General features: G+C 46.9%; 1 long non-coding RNA gene across 6 annotated transcripts in view; it reads left to right on the top strand.

Annotated features, from left to right (window-relative positions):
* LOC109245661 (uncharacterized) overlaps positions 1-22687 on the top strand; it is a 593199-nt gene that overhangs the window by 531531 nt on the left and 38981 nt on the right. For 5 of the 6 annotated variants that reach the window (XR_008423571.1, XR_008423572.1, XR_008423573.1 and 2 more), the window contains exons 5-8: positions 1822-1938; positions 3789-3824; positions 6883-7008; positions 20255-20431. This is a non-coding gene — a long non-coding RNA (uncharacterized LOC109245661). The remainder of the gene's footprint in view (positions 1-1821; positions 1939-3788; positions 3825-6882; positions 7009-20254; positions 20432-22687) is intronic. The other variant, XR_002071013.2, reaches the window with a different exon arrangement.

Genomic DNA, 22687 nt, shown 5'->3' with positions numbered 1-22687 from the left:
GGTGAATGACACTGTTCAAAATAAAACGGACAAAGACTCAAATAGGAACGTAAGAAAGAAAAATATCAAATTGTCAATAACCACATGAAGAAAAGTTCCATGGTAGTTTTCAAGAAAATACAATTTAAAACTACGAGATAATATTACACACCCACCAGGATGGCTACAACAAGAGATCAACAACACCAGAGGCTGCCGTGAAACTGGGATGCAAAATGGCAAAAACCACTCTGAGAATCAGTCCAGCGATATCGCAGAAGTCAACATATCCCTACCCCGTGACCCAAGAATACCAGTCTTAGGTGTTTACCCAAAGGACAGGAAAGCTTGTATACACAATAAGACTTGTACAAGAAATGTTTAAAAAAAAAAAACTTCATTAATAGTATAAGGAACTATAGAGAGCCCAGATGTCCATCACATGAAATGGATTAAAGATTTGTGGTATAGCCATCCGGTGGAATACTACACAGCAGTAAAAAGTAGCAAACTACTAGTGTACTCCACAACACGGGTAAAACTCCAAAACTATTCTGAGCACAGGCAGTCAGATACCAGAGTACTACTGTGTGATAAAACTCAGGTGATGTATTGAAATAGGCAAAACTAAGCTGTGATGAAAATAAAATGTCTTACAGCTTTTTCTTCTCACCACCAAGAATGCCAGGCAATGTTAAACCCTTCAATGAGCGCGCGCGTGCACACACACACACACACACACACACACACTCCACAACCTTCCCTTCCTTCCGACAGATGATACCAAACCTGACTTAGTCTTCTCCTTTACTGAGATTCAGAAATTGGATTTTTTTTTCCTTGCTAGTACAGAATCCTATGTACTCAAGAATGCAAACTGTAAATCAATACCCACGTCTTAAAGGTGACATTTCAACAACTGTACATCCTGGAGCCTTCCAGGATCTCAGGATCGTTTTGTTCCTGTCAAATGTCTAACTTCTTAAATAATTTATGAGCATCCAACTCCACGTCTTGCGATACAGGATGGACTGTTTTCATTTTGTACGTGCACGTCTTCATTCAAATAGCCCAAGTTCATTCACTAAATGTCACTGAATACCTACTATGTGCTAGACATTGTACTGTGCAGTCGAAATGTAGTAGTGGAAAGGACAGTCATACTCTGAGCCTAGAATTCACATAGGGAGGAAGACGGGACAGACGTCAATTTATGAGTCGTAGCAATAATGGTTAAATTTCGATTGTAACTATTGCTTTAAAAAAAAAAAAGGTGCTGCGAAGTGTAGGCTTCTTATGCACACATTTACCAAGAAGTCATGATCTTGTCTTAAATGGAGTGAGTGAGAGTACATATCAAGGAGTGCTTCCTTGAGAAAGAGGCTTTCGAGCTGGGCTTTGAATGGGGAGGAAGAATATACTTGGAGGGTGCTACGTTGCAGATGGCAGAGGCATTGTGTCAACGGTTCTGATACATAAAGGAGCATGCTGTTTTTAAGGTGTGGGAGGAATGGGAGGAAGCTTATCCCTACAGAAGCTAGAGCCACAATGTGGATCTGGGAAAACTGGCAGTGTCTGTTAAGAATTTCCGTTTTATCGAGTAATAAGATCAGTGGGAAGCTACTCCAGAGATTTGTACTTCTGGATGGATCTGATCATCTGGCTACTGTGTGTCGAACAGACTGGCAAATGGGGAGACCAGCTTGAGTCCAGCCCGCGTACATAATAAACAAGTGCCCCTATTAATTTCCAGTGAAAGGCAGGCTCTGAGTTCTGCAGACCATAGAGATAACTTAGCCCTACTTTGAACCATTAGAGAATAAACTGGAACTGCTTTTTCAGACAAAGGGCACACATGAGGGGTGCAGGAGAAGGAGTTAAGGAGCCCGCCAACAAGAGGGACGCGAGGATGGACAGATCAAAGAAGATAGCCTCAGGAGGCAAACATCTGAGATACGGGTAAGTGCCAGACATTTAGTTTCAAATTGTGATTTTCAGAGTCAGCAACTGAGAGTTCATTCTGCCTCAAAACCGTCCCAAGTGCCTTATATTTATCACAGTTCATGCTCGCTTCTCTCTTCGAGGGATGCATTATTATTAAGTATTTTCTTACAAAAAGAAACCTGGAGGTTTAGAGAGGTACAGCAGCTCCCTCGAGATTACTCAGCGCGTTAGAGGCAAAATTTGCACCCGGGTCTCTCTGATGCAATGCTGGCCCTTCGCCACCTTCCTTCGCCTCCTGCCCATTCTTAGTGCATTTGGGAACAACGCCAGGTTTTTTCTGTGCTTTGGCATGAATACACCGAACATTAGCTCTAAAGGGGTCTTCGAAATCAGATAAGTCAACCCTCTTGCTTTGCAGGGAAAGAACGTGAGACAGATACACTGGGGTCCACCCACGGCCTCCCAGCAAACGTTGGACAAGTGAGATACAGAACCCCGGGTCTTGCAGTAATCCACACTGCTTGTACAGACAGCTTGTCCGCTCTCTTTACAGATCTGGGACTTGGCAATGGGTGAAGTTTCACTGAGCCCGTGGCCCTGCTTGGCGGAGGGGGCAGTTCTTAAATGCCGGTCTGTGGACAAAGTGATCATCAAAATGAGTTTGAGGAGAGTGGGACTAAGTCTCGATAATTATTTTGTCTAGCCCCCTCCCTCTCCAATGGGGGGGAAGAAATGTTACTTAACATGTATTAAATGTTGAACATTTTAGAACTTGCAGCTGTGTTTGTTGCTTAATTATTCACAGATTGCTTAGGGCCAAACGCTGTCTGCTGGGGCAAGAACGATTCGTTGGTTACCTACCACTCCAGTGCAGACGGGAAAACTTATTTCCCACGCAGCAAAGGAACAGCCTCCATTAGGTACAACAGTGGACTAGTTGAGATTTCCAAAAGGGAAATTTGCATTATTTATACTTCCAAATTGTACACTGGTGCCTAAAACAAAGCACAAAGTACCTAGAAGATGTTTGACGGTCTAGTCTTGCGTAACGGAATGCAATTAATAGGCAGCTCTTCCAGATTCTGGAACTAACAAATCTCTCAACAACGGTTGTTGGCAGAGAAGCAACCACACCGATCCATCGCAACTGGGAACGGTCTCTTCTGGGCAGAAGTGACCCAGATTTGGCAGCAGCTAGGTTTAAGACCCAAGGGAGACTCTTCATGTTACCAGCAGAAGACTTGGGGACCATCTCTACGGTGAGCAGGAGGATTCTGGAAGTTCAGGGTCTACTGGAATGCCAACACATGATTATTTTAGCAGAATCCCTCACTATGCAGAATCCCTGACTATGCGGTCAATAGTCTCTGGGTGCACCTGGAAAGAAATTTTACATTCTGTGCTATAGTTGAAGTGATCTTGTATTTTGAAGATACAGAATGTTAGCTTTCATAACTCAAAGGGAAATTTCTGCAGGCTGTTTTCCCCACACCTCGCCTCCTTGATGAGGAGTAGATATTATTTAATTTTTGGCCCAACAAATGTCTTCACCACCTATGAAGAGTCAGGAGGCTTTCTTCTTCCTGCTGGATTCCCACTATGGCATTTCCCCGACTATAGTCTCTTCCATGGAAAAACTCGCTCAGAGTTGTAACTAGGAAACAAAATCCCCGAGGTATTAAAAAAAAAAAAAAAAAAAAAAAGAGAGAGAAAAAAAGACAGGGTAATGCAATGTGTGGAATTTGGATTAAGCTCTAAAAGGTTTTTAATTCTGTCTCCGCTGGTTACTATTTGTGTGACCTTAGACAAGTTCAATTACTTCTCTAAACCTCAGTTTCTTCATGGATATAACATTTTTTTTTCAGGTTACCGTGATGATAAAAACAGATCCCTCCAATATAGTAAGTATCTTATACAGTCCCTGGCAACAAATTGAATCCCACAATTATTGTCTCTTTTAAAAAGAAATGTGATACCAAGCCCAGATAGCACTTTAAAAATCTAGAACAGCTCCCCTTATTTCAAATAAAACACTGCGAAACCTTAAAGGGAAAGACAGGACAGAAGGCTGAGAAAAGTTCTAACAAAAGGAATAACACCACCAATAACAGGATTTGTCATAATCATTTCTGAAGATCTTCCCTGAGTAACACAGGGCTCTTGCACAATGGCCAACCGTGAATTTGACAACCAGAATGATTGTTTTGGTCTGTGGTAGGTCAGAGAACAACAGTAGACCAGAAGGCCACGGGAGGGATTTAAATTGGTAAATCTCTCAACCTTTCCTGACAAGTTAAGTGTAGTCAGCCTTGACAGAAGCTGCCAGTGGAGACTTCTGGGTTTCCAAGGACCCCCACCCAAGTTGACACCCTGGATGTTAATAGGCCTCACTGTGTTTGTTTTGGATGTGGTAACAAGTGTGAATAGGACGAGCCCTTCCCTGGATTCTTACACATAATCGCTTCTTGGATTTCACTAAATTGAAAAATGAGGTTTCTTATTGAGAGTGCAAGATCAGAGAATGAGGTCATAGCCCCTTTTCGGTAGCCGCTTTGGGCCAGAGACCAAAGTCAGACTTGCAGCTTCGATCTAACATATTTCAGAAGAACAAAACATATGGCGCATAATGTATGCTACGCATTTAGAAGGACGAGTGAGACTTCTGTGCTTAGTTTCTCCCTCTTCTTTCTGTGCACACCCTCGAAATGCCTGCAGCCCACCACACTTGTTAGCAGTGATGGACACAGATGGAATCTCAGGGAGGCTGCTGTTTCTGTTAGTTGATGAGGAGAAGGAAGGTATTCTATGCGAGTCCGTCTGTCTCCCACCACCCCACGATGTCAAGATGAAGAAAGGCCATCAGGAAAATCAAGGCCAAACACAGAAGTGAGAAGTGCGTATAGGAACTCTGAAGACAGAGTCCTGCTGATTCATGGTGATGATGGTAATGACAACAGATGAATTATTTACAGAGCACACATGAAGCACTGTGGTGAGAGCTTAGCCTATGTTCTTTTTTGGTCATTCGCATAATAATCCACTTGTATTCACCACTTTCTACACGAAAACAAGGAGACTTCAAGGGATGAAGCAAAACTTGCTGCCAGGCCCACCGCTGGAGAATGACGGTGGAGGGATTCGAACTCGTCTCTGGAAAATCTGTAGCCCGCCCCGTGAGCTTAGGTTAAGGATAAGTGGTGTAAGCTAGCTGGATAACGTGGCCATTTGCTCATTCGGGATCATTTTCTGCCTGTTGACATGTGGCCGGCACCAGAAAAGGTGAGGAGGTCGGCATGCGTTCAGTGGTGCTCCCTCAAGAGGTCGGGGAGGAAGATCCAAGCATGAACAAATCTCTCTGCCCCAATGTGGCAACTAGAACAAAAGGTTTGGGTCGGGGATGCCCTGGATCCTTTCCTGGCTTGAGTGGAAACACATTGCACGGAGAAGAATTGGATGAACAAAACCACAGAAGTAAGAAGGAGTAAGTGAGGTACCTGTGAACGGGAGCCAATGGCTGTGTGGTGAAGGAGGCGGGGAGGTGGCACAAGGTGGGTGGGAAGACCAGAGGGGTGGGCCAGGTTAGATCAGGGAAGATCTTGTGACGTCAGTTACGGAAGTTAGCCTGTCTCCTCCGCACACACCTGGAGGTTGAGTCGTATCATTGCAGAGTAAGATTCAAGTTCTAAAACTCTCTCTCTCTGACCTGAAAGCATAAGTTAGTCTGAAGAAGAGGGGCAAGAGTGGAGACAGGAAGCCTGTTTAGGGAAGGACTGGAATGGCTTAAGCTGCAACCATTATAACTGAGATTGAGTGAATTCATAAGGTATTTGAGGTCGGCCAGCAGAACTTGGGGGCCAACTAGAGGTGGGTTCAACATGGAGGGAGAAGGTGAGGAGGGATCTCGGGCGACTGGCTACACGACTGTTGGGACCTCGGCTAGTCCTGAGACCGTTCCATTGAGAATCAGTGATTGAAAAGAAATGTATGGTTCCTCCCAGCAAGCACTTTGGTTTCCTAACTACTCCCAAAGCCCTACTTCCTCCTGACGCCCATACGTGTCCAGAACTTTATGGGTTGAAATAGAGACTTCTCTCTCAACGCTTGTGGTTGGTCCACAAGAGAGTCAGACTAGTCAACGTCTAGCTCGTGGTCCATAGCCAAACCAAACCTTCATCCTCAGGGGAATCAGGGTTGTAATAGCCACAGAATCTGTCTCCTGCAGAGTCACGTGGCTTTTCCCAGCTTCCTGGTGTCGCATCTATGGATAGTTGAGTCATATCTTCCTAGTATAGGAGCTGCCATGAACACTTCCTCTTAAAATTGTTTTTAACGATTTATTTTTGAGAGAGAGGGAGAGAGAGAGAGAGAGAGCACACAAGAGGAGGGACAGAGAAAGGAGACACAGAATCTGAAGCAGGGCTCCAGGCTCTAAGCTGTCAGCATAGAGCCTGATGCGGGGCTTACACTCAGGAACCGCGAGATCATGACCTGAACGAAGTTGGACGCTTAACTGACTGAGCCACCCAGACGCCCCAACGCTTCCTTTTTCATTAGCTATTTTGATCCGCATGTGTTGAGATTCTGCCTTGCCGGTCATAACAACAGGTAAAGCTTTCACTTTGGGTGTGTTTATCCTTCCTTACCCATAACAGGCTACCTAGTTGGCTCCTGTGTAGCTTCAAGAGAAGCCTTCTTTAGCATGGGATTTTGGAGGCATGTGGGAGATTTTCTGGTTCAAGTCCTTTCTTTTGGTGGGCTTGAGGACAACAGGGTCCTTTCCAGTTGTTCTCAGGAAGAACTGCCTGGGGATCATTTCTGACGCAGGCGGCCTGGAAATCTAATCAGAGTATCCTCACCCCCATCCTCTAAACCCAGTGGCAGCTCAAATAATTTTGAGCACAATTTGCCGGGCTCTGTAGGTGATCTCTCATTTTCTACTTTTCTCCTCCTCCTCCTCAGGAGCAAGTCCACGCTTTACAGAAGAGCCACTGGGTGATGTCCAGCAGCAGAAAAGAGACCACTGTCACCAGCTGTGGGAGCAAGGCCGAACGGATCGCGGTCACCCAGAACTGTGAGAGCCTCCAGGTACAGAATCTGGAGAATCCGTACACACACATACACACACACACACACACACACACACACACACATTTACACAGCACATGCTCCACTGTTCAGAAAGAAACTGGGAAAATGGATGGTGTGTCTGCACAGCTCACTGGGCCAGAGGTTTGAGGGCTTGCAAACTTCTGCAGACCTCTAGCAATCTGTGTCCAGCCCCCACTGAATGACGTCCACCTCGCTCCCTAACCTTTCAGGCTCTTCTTTTCCCCCAGACCTAGGCAAACACTGCCCTACCTGCCAGCTAGCCCTCCCCACCCTCCTGTCTAAGATTGGGCAGCATCCTGCCCCCCAGAGACCTCCAAACTGGATTACGTGTCCCCGCCTGAGTTCCCAATGTATGGCTCTGTGTTAGCACTCTTTGCCCTGTTTTATAATGATCGTTTTACCCCTCTGCATGCCTCAACTTTCATCTGCAGTTTTCACAGTATACTCCCTACGGTGCGTGTTCACTAAATGTTGGATCTTGTAATGAAGGAATGGGGAGACGGCTCTGCCCACCCCTCTCCTCAATCAGTGTGAAACCAGGAAGGGACTATGGCCTCCTTTCCACCAGGCCCCATGCTATGGAATTTTCCTAGGGGGGCTACTCCAGCCAGAGCAGAGAAAGAAAACTTAACCAACTTGATCCAGCACTTCCCCGGCCACGGTGGGCTCATTGCTGTGTGGCCAGACCCTTCACTCCCCTAAGGGCCTCAGAGAACACCAGGCTCCCCGAGGAGATGAAGCCACGTTTGGATATCGGTGACATATCCTTCGAGGAAGGCCTACGCACCCGTCTCTCAGATGCTAGACATGCTTTCCCAGGTCAAGACCTTAGGGAGAAAGCCCAGCCATGCCCTCCTCTTCTTAATGCTCTGCACTCGGCCCCAGCGATGCCACTGCCCATTGTCGGCACGTTCTCACTGGTACCAACTTGTGGGTGCAATGCTTCAACTCCCTGGGCTGGCTTCCCGATCTCCACTAATCACTCTAAGTGTGCCCATGTCTCAAGGATGCCTAATACATGCCAGGTTGGGAAGTTAGGGGGGGGTTCAACCAGGTTTTAACCTCCCTGCCCACTTCTTTCCTGATGCTTCTGGTATTGCTTTACATACAGATTTTCAAAACTGTATCTCTCTCCTTCCTTGACAGATATGGTGGGAGTTATTTTTCCCTGTATAGGCTCCTCAACACATTGATCTCTTCCAGGTTACATTGGAGTGGCAAGATACCATTTTTGGCATTAGGTTCTGCCTCTCCCATAATGCCCTTGAGAGCTTAAATCCAGTCTTGCTTTTCTTTACTATCTTGATAGGAATCTAGTACCAGAGACCTACACATATTTGGCAATTGATACGTATTTATGAAAAGAAATGGAATGCAATTATCTGCAATGAAAAGAGTCAGTAAAGGAGGCATGATTTGGCAGACCAGCCATCTGCAGAAGAATGTGGATATTTAGGGGAACCTGGGTGGCTCAGTCGGTTGAGCATTCGACTTCAGCTCAAGTCATGATCTCACAGTTCATGAGTTCGAGCCCCACGTTAGGCTCACTGCTGTCAGCCTGTCAGTGTGGAGCCCACTTCAGATTCTCTGGCCCCCTTTCTCTGCCGCTCCCCTGCTTGCACTCTCCCCAAAATAACGTCTCCCGAGGCAAGGGAAACAAAAGCAAAAATGAGCTATTGGGACCTCATGAAAATAAAACCTTCTTCACAGCAAAGGAAACAATCAGCAAAACTAAAAGGCAACCAACAGAATGGGAGAAGATATTTGCAAATGGCATTATCAGATAAAGGGTTATTATCCAAAATCTATAAAGAGCTTATCAAATTCAACACCCAAAACACAAATAATCCAGTGAAGAAATGAGCAAAAGACATGAATAGACACTTCTCCAAAGAAGACATCCAGATGGCCAACCGACACATGAAAAAATGCTCAACATCACTCATCACCAGGGAAATACAAATCAAAACCACAATGAGATATCACCTCAGCCCCGTCAGAATGGCTGACATTAACAACTCAGGCAACAACAGACGTTGGGGAGGGTGCGGAGAAAGAGGATCTCTTTTGCACTGCTGGTGGAAATGCAAACTGGTGCAGCCACTCTGGGAAACAGTATGGAGGCTCCTCAAAAAAATTAGAATTAGAACTACCCTACGACCCAGCAGTTGCACTACTAGGCATTCATCCAGGGGATACAGGTGTGCTGTTTCAAAGGGACACATGCACCCCCATGTTTATAGCAGCACTATCAACAACAGCCAAAGTATGGAAAGAGCCCAAGTGTCCAATGATAGATGAATGGATAAAGAAGATGTGGTATATATATATATGCACATATATATATATATATACATATACATATATATATATGTGCATATATATATACATATATATGTATATATATATATATACATACACACACACACACATACACACACACACACACACACACACAATGGAGTATTACTCAGCAATCAAAAAGAATGAAATCTTGCCATTTGCAACTATGTGGATGGAACTAGAGGGTATTATGCTAAGTGAAATTAGTCGGAGAAAGACAAAAATCATATGACCTCACTCATATGAGGATTTTAAGACAGAACGGATGAACATAAGGGAAGGGAAGCAAAAATAATATAAAAACAGGGAGGGGGGAAAAACGTAAGAGACTCTTAAATATGGAGAACAGAGGGTTCCTGGAGGGGTTGTGGGAGGGGGGATGCGCTAAATGGGGAAGGGGCATTAAGGAATCTACTCCTGAAATCCTTGTTGCACTATATGCTAACTCACTTGGAGGTAAATTTAAAAAATAAAATTTTTAAAATTTTAGAAAAGGAAAATAAAAAAAGAAATTAAAGACTGAATTTAACAGAAAAAAAATGCGGATATTTAATAATCATTCAAAGTATCTTTCACTCTTTAGCAGGGTCCTGATAACAATTTGCTTTTGGCTCAGTGGTAAAATGAAACAAAAACATAAATAAAAATGAGTGTAAAAATCATTGTGAGCCATGATATACTCCCTAGAATGTCTAAGGAGGGGAAGAAGGATACCATCAAATGATGGAGAGCTGGTGGAGCCACCAGAACGCTCATGCATTGCTGGTGGGAATATAAAAGGGTAAAAACCACTCGGGAAAACTGCTGAACAGTTTCTTAAAAAGTTACATGCACACCTGCCTAATGACACAGCAATTCTATTCCTAGATGTTTGTCCGAGAAAAATAAAAACACAGATCCACAAAAAAAGACTTGTGTATGAACAAACGTTCTTGGTACCTTTACTCATAACAGCCAAACGCTGGGAAAAGAGCAAATGTCCATCAACTGGAAAATGGATTAACTAACTGTAATATATTCAAATAATAGAATATTACTCAGCAAAAAAAGAAAAGAAAAGAAAAGGAAAGAAAGAAAGAAAGAAAAAGAAAGAAGGAAAGAAAAGAAAGAAAGAAAGAAAGAAAGAAAGAAAGAAAGAAAGAAAGAAAGAAAGAGAAACAAAAGGGCGGAGTAAACTACATACAACAATGTAGATGAATTTCAAAAATAATGTGCTGAGTGAAGTCAGACCCAAAAGTACATACTGTATAATTCCATTTATATGAAATTCTAGAATATGCAAAACTAACCTACAGTGATAGAAATCAGATCCGCGGTTGCCTCTGAGGTAAAGAATTGCCTGGAAAACGGGACAAGGGAACTTTTTGTGGGGATGGAAACATTCTGTGTCCCAGTTGGGGTCAGTGAAGTTACACAAGTGTATGTGTTTGTCAAAAGTGACTCAACAGTACAGTCAAGAGCGTTTCGCTGTATGTAAATTATACCTCCACTAAAGAAACTCATTTTGGATGTTTTCTCAAATCTCAAACAGAAAAGTCTAGATTCGGGGGGAGCGGGCAGAAAGACCTGGGGAAAGCATGTGATCCCACCCACGGTATAGATGGAGAAACTGAGCCCCCGAAAGGAGAAGGGACCTGTTTAATATCACACAGACTTGGTGGCCGAGACAGGATTAGAACTCAAGGGACTCACTCTACAGGAGGGTGGGGAGTTTCCCTGAGTGACCAAATCCAAGGGGACTACTGAGGATTACTTCCACCTTGCTCTCTTCTTGCTTTAAGATCATCAACAAATTGACCACTGGACCTCAGTCAGCCTCCTATGCCGTTTTCCACAACTATACCTGCTCCATGCCCCGCCCCCCCACAGCCTCTTCTGATGGTACTTCTCCAAGGGGGATGATTTCTGGAGCTCCAGCTCCCTGGAGGCCAGCGCAGAGCTGGACTAGCTAGAAGGAAGTCTTTTAGGACATCTTTAGACTACTAGAGAGTCTCTAAATGCGATTCAGCAGCTTAGAGGACAGGTAGAGGAAAACCTAATAGCCAGAAATCAGGGAAAGTATCCTGGGACCAGATTCAGGAGCAACTCAGGCTATTACGGAGACTGGGGAGAAGTTACTCGGTTAGGCAAAAATCAAAGTGAAGACAATTACCCAGCATCAACTATACAAACCGGGCCAGCCAACTGGCTCTGATCTAAACAGTCTCTTTCATTTACCAGACTGAGTCTCCTCCTGGTGACCCCCACTGCCACCACTGATTCTTTTCCCGTTACTTTAACCAGACATCACTTGGATCCCCATGACCATGGTGGAAAGGGCCATCCAGGGGACATGTGGCTTCCAGCCCCAGCACCTCTAAAGAAGGCAGGACAAGGAGCCTATCAAACCATATAGCGTCATTCTGATATAAAGCCTAAAGTCTTAATCCTAAAAATAACAGGATGGAACGCTCCCGTCGGATCTGGACACACTGCATGTCAACTTCAATGGAACGCATTTGGTTCCTGGTTGAGTTTGCTCCTTAGTCTCTGCTCTGTTCAACCCATGAAGCCCTCTGTAGGGTGTCCATCCCATCTTCTTTGCTGGGGACTGCTGCACATCTACTCTTATAAAATACACACACACATACACACACACACACACATCTTGGGAAGGCCGGCCATGAGTTCCCAGTTGCAGGCTCTCTCTTGCAGAGAGGAAAGCCAGCTATGCCAAACTTTGCGTAAGTTCCAAGGCGCCATTTCTTATTCCAATGCCAGGCGCTCGGTAGAGGCTTTAACAACAACATAATGATTGGTAAAGAATGAGTGAATACTTGTTTTCCAGAATCTGTGGTATTTCATCTCATTGTAATCTGGGGGAATGAACCAACTTGAGTTTTGGAGTTCAGCCAATCTCTGTTTAAGGGCATACATCACCACACTAGGCATGAGCATAGCACATACCTTCTCTGAACTTCAGTTTTCCCATGTGCTCTATGGGGAAAATAACCAAACTTAAAAGCAGGTGCTTTCAGCCTGGAGTCCATGGGCCTTCAAAGAGTCCTTAAAACGTAATATAATTTTTGGCATATTGTATTTTTTTTACGAAGGAAAGAGTTTCGTATTTCATCAGATCCTTTAACTAGGTCAGTAACTTCTTTTAAAAAAAAAAATAAAGAAACCACTGTGGACTTGGACGTTTCTGTGAAGATGGAGATAACATTTATAAAGTGCCGGAGAACCGAAGAACCCCTTTTAACTGCTGTACAATCGCTGGCTTGGTGCAAGGAGCCTTCTGAGCTTTGTACCAGGATGTCCCAATCCTTACGTGTCTGCAGCCCTCAAGATATGCCCTTTGCCCAGCCAACTAGGTCACCGTAGGCAAATCCCTTCCTTTCTCTGGCCTCAGTTTCTTGTCTGTAACATGAAACTGTTGAACTTGGTGTTCACCCAAACCTTGCAGATGTCAACATCCTGACTCTGTGCAGATGAAAACCAACCTGATCGGCCTTGTGCTTCATTTTCCAGAGGGCTAAGGAGAGTGGCCTCTGCCTTCTACCTCCAAGAATGTCTCAGTTAGTGAATGGAAGTCAGTTTCAGTGCAAAGACAAGTAGGATTCTCACAACAGGGTGGGAGGGGATTCAGACTGGGACCCTTGGGATCCTCCCCTGGAAAACAGTGGTGGGCTCAAGGTAGCAAGGTTTTGCAGAAGCAAATGGGTTTTCAGAGGGGCAGAGTTCAGATGGGGGTCACAACTGCAGTGCTTGCTTCCGATCGCTCGATCAGCTGCAAAAGGAAACGGAGATAAAAATCACGTTTGGAGGACAAACCGCTGATTTGCATAAATTTAGGCAGAAAAGAACTCTCTTGGTTCTCTTCCTCCTTAGCTTGCTTCCAAGGGCTCTTAAAGGTCTCTCCTGGGGAAAACACACCTCCTATAGACCCCCAAGTCAGGGTAGACTTTCACTCTCACCCTCTAGATGGCTTCGGGAGAGAAGATGGGCATCTGAAGCGCCCGTTCCCGGCCCTTGCCAGCTACGTCGAAGGCCTGATGTAAGATTCCAAGGAAAATGCCCAGAAAATGCAGTCTTCCTTGGTTAGTTCTTACATGGGTACGTTACTAGGCCGGGGAGAGTTGCTCATGAGAGGAGGCTGTGGGCAACTCCAAGGAGAGAGTTCTCCATATGGAGGCTTCCACCAAATATTTATCTGATTCCCACATCAATCCACAGGAAATCGCACTATTCCCCAAGCACAGGCTGAACTCCATCCATGCAGCCAATAAAAAACAACATGGGTCATTTTCACCTGACTCTTCTGCTTACCAGCTCGGGGATGCTGGTCAAACCCCGATTTTACAGAGCCTCAGCTTTCCCATCTTTAAAATGGGCGAATAATAGTACCAATTGTAAAGGATCAAATACGGTTATGTGCAAAATATATCTGGCGCGCTGCCTGCCGGCCTCCGATTGATGTCGACTATTATATTAGTTATCTGTTACTCCAAAAATTACCCCAAAACATTCCAATTCCAAGCAACATTCATGACCTCATAGTTTCTCAGGAATCCAACATGGCTTCGCTGGGTCCTCAGTTTCGCAACCTCTCAGAAGCCTATAATCGAGATGTCCGCTGGGGCTGTAGTGAGCCCAACACACGGCGAGAGTGAGAACCACGTTCAAGCTCACTTACCTGGCTGTTGGCAGGACTCAGTTCCTTGTGGGTTGTTGGCCAGAAGCCACGCTCAGTTCCTTGCCATGTGGACCTCTCCATTGGATAGCTCGCTACGTGGCAGCCGGCTTCATTAGATCAAGCAAATGAAAGAGCAAAAGAGAGTGGCAGATGGAAGTCATGGGCTTTGGTAATCCATAAGGGATAGCCAATCATTTTTGTTATATTCTGTTCATTAAAATCTAGGCCCAGCCCTCGAGGGGAGAGAATTGCACAAAGGTGTGAATCCTAGGAGGCAGGGATCATGGGCAGGGGGGCGGAGGGGAGGAATCTTTAGAAGGCTAGGTTCGAGTAGGTCGCACTTTTAAATAGGATGGTCAGAGTGAGCCTGAGAAGGTGACATCTGAGCCAACTCATGAAGAAAGTTTCGAGGAACTGTGTTCAGGCACGGGGAACAGAGAGCACCAGGAATCTTGGTCAGAGGGTACCTGCAGGAGGAACAATGCCTCCCTCCCCTGCACTGACGTCAGAGCAACTAGAATGATGGGGATTAAGCCTTAGGGAGCCGGCCCAGCCTCCCTCAGATCCCAGACCCTTTGGTGTATTTGAATTAAATAGAAATCTCAGAGCGTCTCAAGTATTTCCTAACCCCCTGATTAAGCGTATGTAGCTCAACCACCTGTACGAGAAAGTAATATATTCTTGTGGCAGACGGATGCCCCCCCTCCAAAGACGTCCACATTCTAAACCCGGAACCTGTGAATATGTCACCTTATGTGGCAAAAGGGGCTTTGCAGATTTCCTTGTCCTGGATTATCCATGTTGATCCAATGTAACCACAAGGGTGTTTACAAGAGGGAGGCAAGAAGGGCCGAGTCAAAGATGTGACAAAGGAGCAGAGGTCAGAGTGGCCCACAGCAACAAGCCAAGGAATTCAGACAGCCTCTAGAAGCTGAAAGAGGGAAGGAACAGATTCTCCCTGAGACCCTCCAGACTGTAGCCCTGCCGACTCATGTGCTTTAGCCCCATAGACCCATTTCGACTTCCAGAACTCCTGGAACGGCTGACCTCCAAATCTGGCAGATAATAAATGTGTGTGGTTTTAAGCTGCTCAGTTTTTGGTAAGTCATTAGAGTGGCAAAAGGAAATTAATGCAACTCCAAAATTATCTTAATAAAGATATACGTAGTGCTCACATACCACAGGACCCTGTTTTAGCCTTTTACAAATAACAATTCATTATTTAATCCCCATAAGAATTCCTCAAGGGAGGTGTTATCAGTATGTTCAGTTTATAGATGAGGTCCTCCAAGCACAGAGGGTTTAAGAGATCTACCCAGGGTCACACAGCTCCGAGTGGCATGGTCAGGATTTGAATTCAGGTCTTCTAGCTTCAAGGGCAATGCATTTCTGCTCTGACTGAATTTCTCACATTGGCCTTTGTGACCTCAACATGACCTCTGCCTTTCTCGAGCCTGGATGATCACTGTGGTTCTTCCCTCCGGTGGGCCCTCATCCGATGCCGGCAGACCCATGGACGGTGCTCAGAAAGGACCTCAGAAACCACTAAAGCAGCGTGGAAACTACTGCGTGGTTTCCATTTCTGCGGGAACCACAGAGGCAAAATGGTAATCCATCTTGGCTTTTAATTTTCTAACGTAACCCGTTATTTTTTATAGAAACATAATTCACATACCATAAAATTCACCCTTTAAAAGATACAGTGCGTGGTTCTTAGTATATTCACGAGGCTGAGAAGCTATCACCACTCACTAATTTCAGAAAATTTTCATCATCTCCAAAGAGGAATTCCATGCCTACAAACCGTAACTCCTCATTTCCCTACCCCGAGCCCCTAGAACCACTAATCTACTTCCTTTCTGTATGGATGTGCCTCTTCTGGACCTCCAAAATGTGACTTTTTGTGTCTGGCTTCCTCCACTTAGCGTGTTGTCAAGGCCCCTCCGTGTTGTAACACGTATCAGGGCTTCATTCTTTTCTTTACGGCCGAAGAACGTTCCACTGCCTGGAAACAACACCAACGTGTTTACGTCTTCGCCAGTTGATCAACATTTGAGCTGTTTCCACCTTTTGGTAGTTATGCATAGTGCTGCTGTGGACATTCGTGTCATCCATTTTATCATGCCTATTTAGAAGGGATTTCCGGAAGGAGCCCAGTAGCGTCCAGAGCCCTGTTGGCAGAGTCTTGCGGGAAGATGCTGTTCTCGCAGTCACGACCCTGCAGCCAGATGCCAACACGCCCTGGGAACATTCGTCGGGATCCAAGGAATAGTGGGTCCACCCAGAGGGGTTGCAATGTTCTCTGTCCCGAAGGGGAACTGGAGAAGAATTGTTCCCACCCTGCTTCTCCCGTGCAAACTCTCTGCGCCTCAGTTTCCCCATCAGTAAAAAGAAGGGCTTTATGAAATGGGGGCGATAAACTCAGAGGGGAAAGCTCCATGGTATTGAGTCCCAAGCTAATGTGCTAGTATGGCTGTTTTTTTGTGTTTTTTTTTTTTTGCGTTAGACCCATTGAAATGCATTATATTACACCGCTTTATATAGTGCAACTTAATATGGGTTGGATACACTGAATAGAATTGCTGTATCTTTTAAATGTAATATGATACGTAATTATTTATGACGCTTTTTGTTTTCGGCATTCATTTTGAATAGAATTATACCATGCCTCTTAGGGTAGACTGGGGAGAAGGAAAATTATTTCGGGCCAAAAGCTGCAGGAACCAAAGGTTTTAGGTGCACGCTTTGGTCAATAACAAAGAAAAACCACGGAAAGCTGTTAAGATAATAACAAGGTGAAAGGGCTAGCTCTTCCAAATCCGTGCCTGTATCAACCCTAACTTCTGCAGTGTCTGGGGAGGCATGTACCCCATGCCCTAACGTGAAGCCCAGAGTCCCAGAGCTGTGACCACACACCCCCCCACTTGTCCAAGTGCACCCCAAATGACATGGCACCCAGCAGCATTGCGGGGCACGACACTACAGTGACATCCATTTCAGTCACACAGGAATAAGTGCCGTTTTCATTCCAAATACACTGGCAGGAATCGGTGAGGCAATGGCCTTTTCCTGCCCCGATGCAAGTTAAAAATACTGCCTGCTTCTTTGCTAACTCCCGTCTTAGCCCTGCACATTTAAAAATACACCCGTCAGTGGCTCTGCATTTGAAAATGTATTTTGCATCTGATAATTATGATGCATTTAAAGGGCAAAATTAGAAAGCACAAAATTAGGCTGGCAGGCTTAATTAGCCCATTCTTTTTTTTAATGGGTGGAATTTGGGCAACCGTCTGCTGGAGGGGCACAAAGACCCCTAATGGGGTTGGTGGAAATTCACCGGCTCCTCTGTCAACCCAGTCACTCAGCGAGCCGGATGGGGATTAGCTGCGCACCAAGAAATGGGAGACCCACGAAGCAGGAAGATTACACCCTCTTGTCCTCAAGAAAACGACATGAGTGTGATTACCAAGTAATCTATCAACAGATAATAGAGGGCCGCGCACATGGCTTCCCAGAGGCCTGATGTAATCACGGTGGCGACAAGGGTTTATATGTAAAGGGATGAACTCCGCAGCTTGGTGCATTCGCCGGGATAATCACCACCGTATCCGCACCTGAAGATCCATTTCCCCCCCGAGCTCCGGTCTTGCTAAGAAATTATTGAATACCTTCCCCTGTATGCTGTAGCTGGCCACGGCTCCAGGTTCGTGAGCCATCCATGGAGGGGCACACTGGGCTGGCCAGGACGGGTTTGGAAACTTCTAAGGACCTCCCAAGCGCTGCACGCTGGATTCCCTGCAGTTTGATTCTGCGTCCCCCATAAAGCTATCTTGATGGCTGCACCGAGCTCTCTCTGCACCCAGACGGGTGGATCCATCCCCAACATTCAAAAGGGACTTTTCTTTCCTCAACTCACCGTGGCCTTTCACAAGTCGCGACAGGCCACGGGAAGCCGAGTCGAGGCGAAGTGATCCCAGGTATGAGTCATCCTGATGAATCAGACGTGTCCCTGCTTTTTTTTTTTTTCTCCAAGCTGTGGGTTTCTTCATAACAGAGACGGTGTTGTTCTTTTTTTGCAGCCAGATCTAGAAGCCCTCTGTGCACTGAGAAATGGAGCTCTACTGGGCTGTGTCCGTTAGACAGCACCCAGGATGGGCCGCCCCCACTTCAGGCCATGTGGAATTTTCGGAAACAGTCCGTGGGGCAGGCAGCTGCACAGCTCTGGAAAGAGCCTGAGATAGGAACTTAAACCTAGACTCTTAAAGCCTGGGTGGTCTCAGGCAAGACAATTCACTACTCTGAAGTGAAACCTTGAACTTGTAGGATTGCTGTAAAAATTCATTCCGTGATGACAGAGGTTGTCGACCAGGGGTCACCGTGCCCACCCCCCCCAGGAGACATTTGGCAATGTTTGGGGATGGATTTGACTGTCACAACAATTTCCATCTTTTCCACCACCCTCTATGTGGCATTTTGGTGCTCCAGAAAAATCCCTTGAGTTGCTAACAATGAATGGGTCAAAATTCGGGCATTCGTTTTCAACGTTTTGAAATCTCTATAAAGAAAATGTGTATAACCCCAAATTACCTAGACACAAAGATGGGGGACAGATCAGGGAAACCATGCCCCTGTTCTATTTATACTGCCAAGGTGATATATATTTTTTAACTTGGTTAACATGTCTTCATGACAATATTTGGCTATTTCTGCCCAAAGAGCCAAAACAGAAAAGAGAGAGAGAGGGGGGATGGTGGAAGGGAGGGTAGACGAGCAAGACAGAGAGACAGAATAGGTTGCTAGAAAAAGGTATAAAATATTTCAGTTTCTAGAGTCTGGTAATTGGAATTTCCCCAGCTCTGAGCCAAATTGCTTTACCCAGAGAGCAGCTGGATGACAAAATCATACCCTCAGCCGGGTTTCTTGAGAGAAAGAGATTCGGGAGCTGCACACAAACACGCACCCTGGCAGGCCCTCAGAAGCATGAGAAGAATCAGGAAGGTGTCGGTCAGAAGCTCCTGGGACCTCTTCACTCCTTACAGAGACACCTTCCCCTACGGCAAACCCATCCTCCTGTTTGCAAGACAGAAGGTCACAGAGGAGAGGACAAGTCCAGTTCTGATTGTCTGTGAGCGAGAAAGGAGAAGCCCAGCAAAACCCCACCGTGGGATAAAGACAGCCCGAGGATGCTGAAAGATTTCCACATGCCAGGTTTTTAGGGGGCTTGATTTACCATTCAAGTGAGCACAGCTGTGAGGAGGGGACGCGGCTCTGAGCCAAGAAGGGGAGAGAAGGGGAGAGCGTGAACAAGGAGGAAGGGGATTGTTTGCAGACTAGACTATTAAATTGACTTGGAAATAGTCCCCCTCATTCCTCCCTGCATAAAATAGTTGTCTATTTCAGATGGATTACCACAAACTCCCAGATAGAGCCCGTAAGTGCTGTTTATACAGTGTGCTAATTGCAGTAATGGAACCCCCCCCCACCCCACCCCCAGTCATTGCTCAGCTTTGGTCCAGTTTTCCCTCATGAGCTTCCTTCCTGGAGCCCTATTTGTGGCCCTTTCTCTCAGCCCCCAACAACGAGCATAGAAGGAAATATGTAATTATTCATTTTATTGCCATTGATGCCGCTGATGCTGCTGCCCGTTGGCCCGCGGGGCTTTTTGGATAGCGGGGATGCCGTCCAAGTGGAGCAGCTCGGTCTGGAGTCAGAATGACCTTCTTCTGGGACAAGGCCTGAGGCTCCCCATCGTCAGAGCCTTGCTTGCAGAGCTTCTGGGAGCTTTAGTTTGGGGTCGCGTTCCCATTGTCATGGGAACCGTTGCCTCAGTCCCCAGTGGGTCTCACTCTTCTCCTGAAACCAGCAGCAGGAATAGCAGGCTATGCTGTTCCTTTAAGCAACTGTCCCTAGCTTGAGGAAATGCATCTATCGCTGAGTGAAAGTCAAGGCCCCCCAGACGCTCGGTGTGCATGCACCGTGGCCATCAACCTCTCACACAGTTGGAACTTGCTCATTGGCGCTTCTCATTCAACATCCTTCACCCTTTATTATGCCGTTAGCTCACGAAGCTTGCATCCAGATTTTATTTTGATGCAACCCGTGTCTCCCGACCTGAGACCCTGGCTCCTGTATCCATTTCTTGCGGCCACCATTAATATTTCACCTCCAAGAAACTTAAAGTGACCCACGTTCATTCTCTTACAGTTCTGGAGGTCAGAATTCCAACATGGTTCTTACTGGGCTGAAGCCAAGTTGGGAACAGGGCTGTATTCCTTCTGGAGGCTCCAGGGAAGAATCTGTTTCCTCGTCTTCTCCAGCTTCTAGAGGCTGCCCACATGCTCTGGCTCCCGGCCCCGGCCTTCACCGTCAAAGTCAGCAACGGTGAGTCCTGTCCTTCCCGCGTCATCCTGACGCCTTCTGCTTTTGTCTTCCCTGGCGCTTTTCAGAACACCTGTGATTTCACTGGCCCTACCCTTATAATCCAGGATAATCTCCCTATCCTAAAATCTGCTTGGCAACTTTAATTCCATCTGCAACCTGAACTTCTCTTTTCCATGGAGCCTAATACATTCACAGGTTCCGGGCAGTAGGATGTGGGCATTTGATGATCTGTTTCTCATCTTCTCCACTCCACAGTTGCACGACTAATCTTTCAGGGCATCTCCTTCTGAGATAACCTTGGATCCTGGGACACTCCGGCTCAAAGATAGAATGCACGCACACACACACACACACACACACACACACACCATCCATCCCAGCCTCCTGGGGTCAACCAGAACTACAATTCAAGCTCCATGAGGCAACTTGGGGTTATATTCTAGGAGCTCAGAACAGCAACCGGTATATGGCAAGTGCTCAATAAATATTTCTGGAATCAATGAATCAGTCAATCGATCAGAAGAATAAGTTCTTCAGTAGGAATGGTGTAACAGTATAATACTTGAGCCCCAGAGTCAGATATAGGGTTCAGTTCTTGCCCAGCTACTTACGAGATCTATGACCCTTTCAGAGAGCCTCAGCGACCCCATCTGTAGAGTGAGAACAAAGTCACCTGCCTAACAGGACTGCCATGTGGCTGAGTAGGTCTAGCAGAAGGTCTGGAATGCCCTAGTGCTCAGGGAGCAGTAGCCAGCCCGGTCTCCCTCCTCCCGGGGGTCACCGTCTTGGACAGGAAAACACATGTGCAGGCAAACAAGTGCCTAGAACCTCAGAGGTGCTTTTGGGGAGGTGTGTTTGCGTTCATAGTTGGGAGACAAAGTAGGAAATGATCAGCTTCAACATCAAGGAGGCTACCTAGATGTGTCCACCCTTGAACCGAATCTGAAACAATCAGTAAGTGGCAGAAAGATGACAGAAAAGGGAAGGGGCGTTCCAGGAGAGGGACCAGCACGAACAGAGGCCCAAGGGCATGGAACTATAAGCAGGTTTATAGAAATGGAGTAAAGGGAGTTACGGGGTCACCAGGCATGGCAGGCAACGGGGCTGGCCTGGAGGAGGGATAGGTGAGCCATTGGGGGCCAACCCCACGTGCCGTGCCAGGGGGCTTCGATGTCCAGAGATGGCTGTGGATAGGCTGGATGGGCCACACATCGTTTCCAGCGCTGTGCCTTTTCTCTCCCATGCATTCACACAACTGACACACACATCACACACACACACATGCAGGGGTTTTATAAAAACTACACACACACGGGACGTGCACACCCATTGGACGTACACGCAGTTTACCAGCTAGAATGACGCATGCATTTGGGGCCTGTGGTCGGCACGCCCACACGTCATAGTCCAGGAACCTCTCCGCACACAGAGGACACGTACCCTAACAAAGGCACGGCTGACCACGTGGTCAGATGCACGCACAGACACCCGGCGAAGCACCTACACACTGGCCGTGCGCATGCAGGCTCACGTACGGTCAGGCAACGCACACGCAGAACACGACGCACACAGGCACGTGAAGAAAAGCGCACCCCCGCTGTCCGTGTGTACACGCCGCCACCGACCGCACCCATCTTCTCACACGGTGACCGGTCTGCCCTCGCTCAAACGCACGGCCGTACGGAACAGGCGCTCACACGATTTAGACACACACATGGGCGCGCGTGTCAGCCTGAGGATCCCTCATTGCTTTCCGGAAGGTGTCTGGTTCCAGGGCAAGCACTTGTTCGGCCCGAGGGAAGCCGTGATCGCTCTCCAAGCCACTGCAGACAGAGCAGCTAAGAGACCTGCTTTTGGAGTTCACAGTTTATGTCCACCTCTCTCCCCGTGGCGGGGGGAGCGTGCCCGTGTTCCCAGCTTCTGTCTCCCGGCCGGCCCCGCCCCGGCTGAAGTCCCTGCGGCCCGTGACGGCTGGACGCCGTCCAAAAGCATTGCTGGGTCTCTTGCAGGAGTTCCCCATGTACGACTGGCTGCCCGGCCTCCTTTCCTAACTGAGCTGGCAGGGGGCCAGGCCGCCCTGGGGGAGGGGGCAGAGCCCAGTGCTCCGTGGCTCCCTGCACGGCGAGGCCCTCATCAGCTGCTCTCCCCGGGGCCCTGTTTGGGTGATGAGCCCAGCCAGTGCTGGAGCTTGGCAGAGAGGGGTCTCGCACGACATCTGCTTGGCCTCTCTGGGGCTAGTCAAGCACAGCTCCCTCT

The sequence above is a fragment of the Panthera pardus genome, unplaced genomic scaffold (assembly GCF_024362965.1).
Source record: "Panthera pardus isolate Hobbes unplaced genomic scaffold, ASM2436296v1 HiC_scaffold_19, whole genome shotgun sequence".
In the NCBI taxonomy this organism is placed as follows: domain Eukaryota; kingdom Metazoa; phylum Chordata; class Mammalia; order Carnivora; family Felidae; genus Panthera; species Panthera pardus.
Note: the sequence above shows the minus strand (reverse complement) of the source record. Positions and strands in the feature narration are given on the sequence as shown.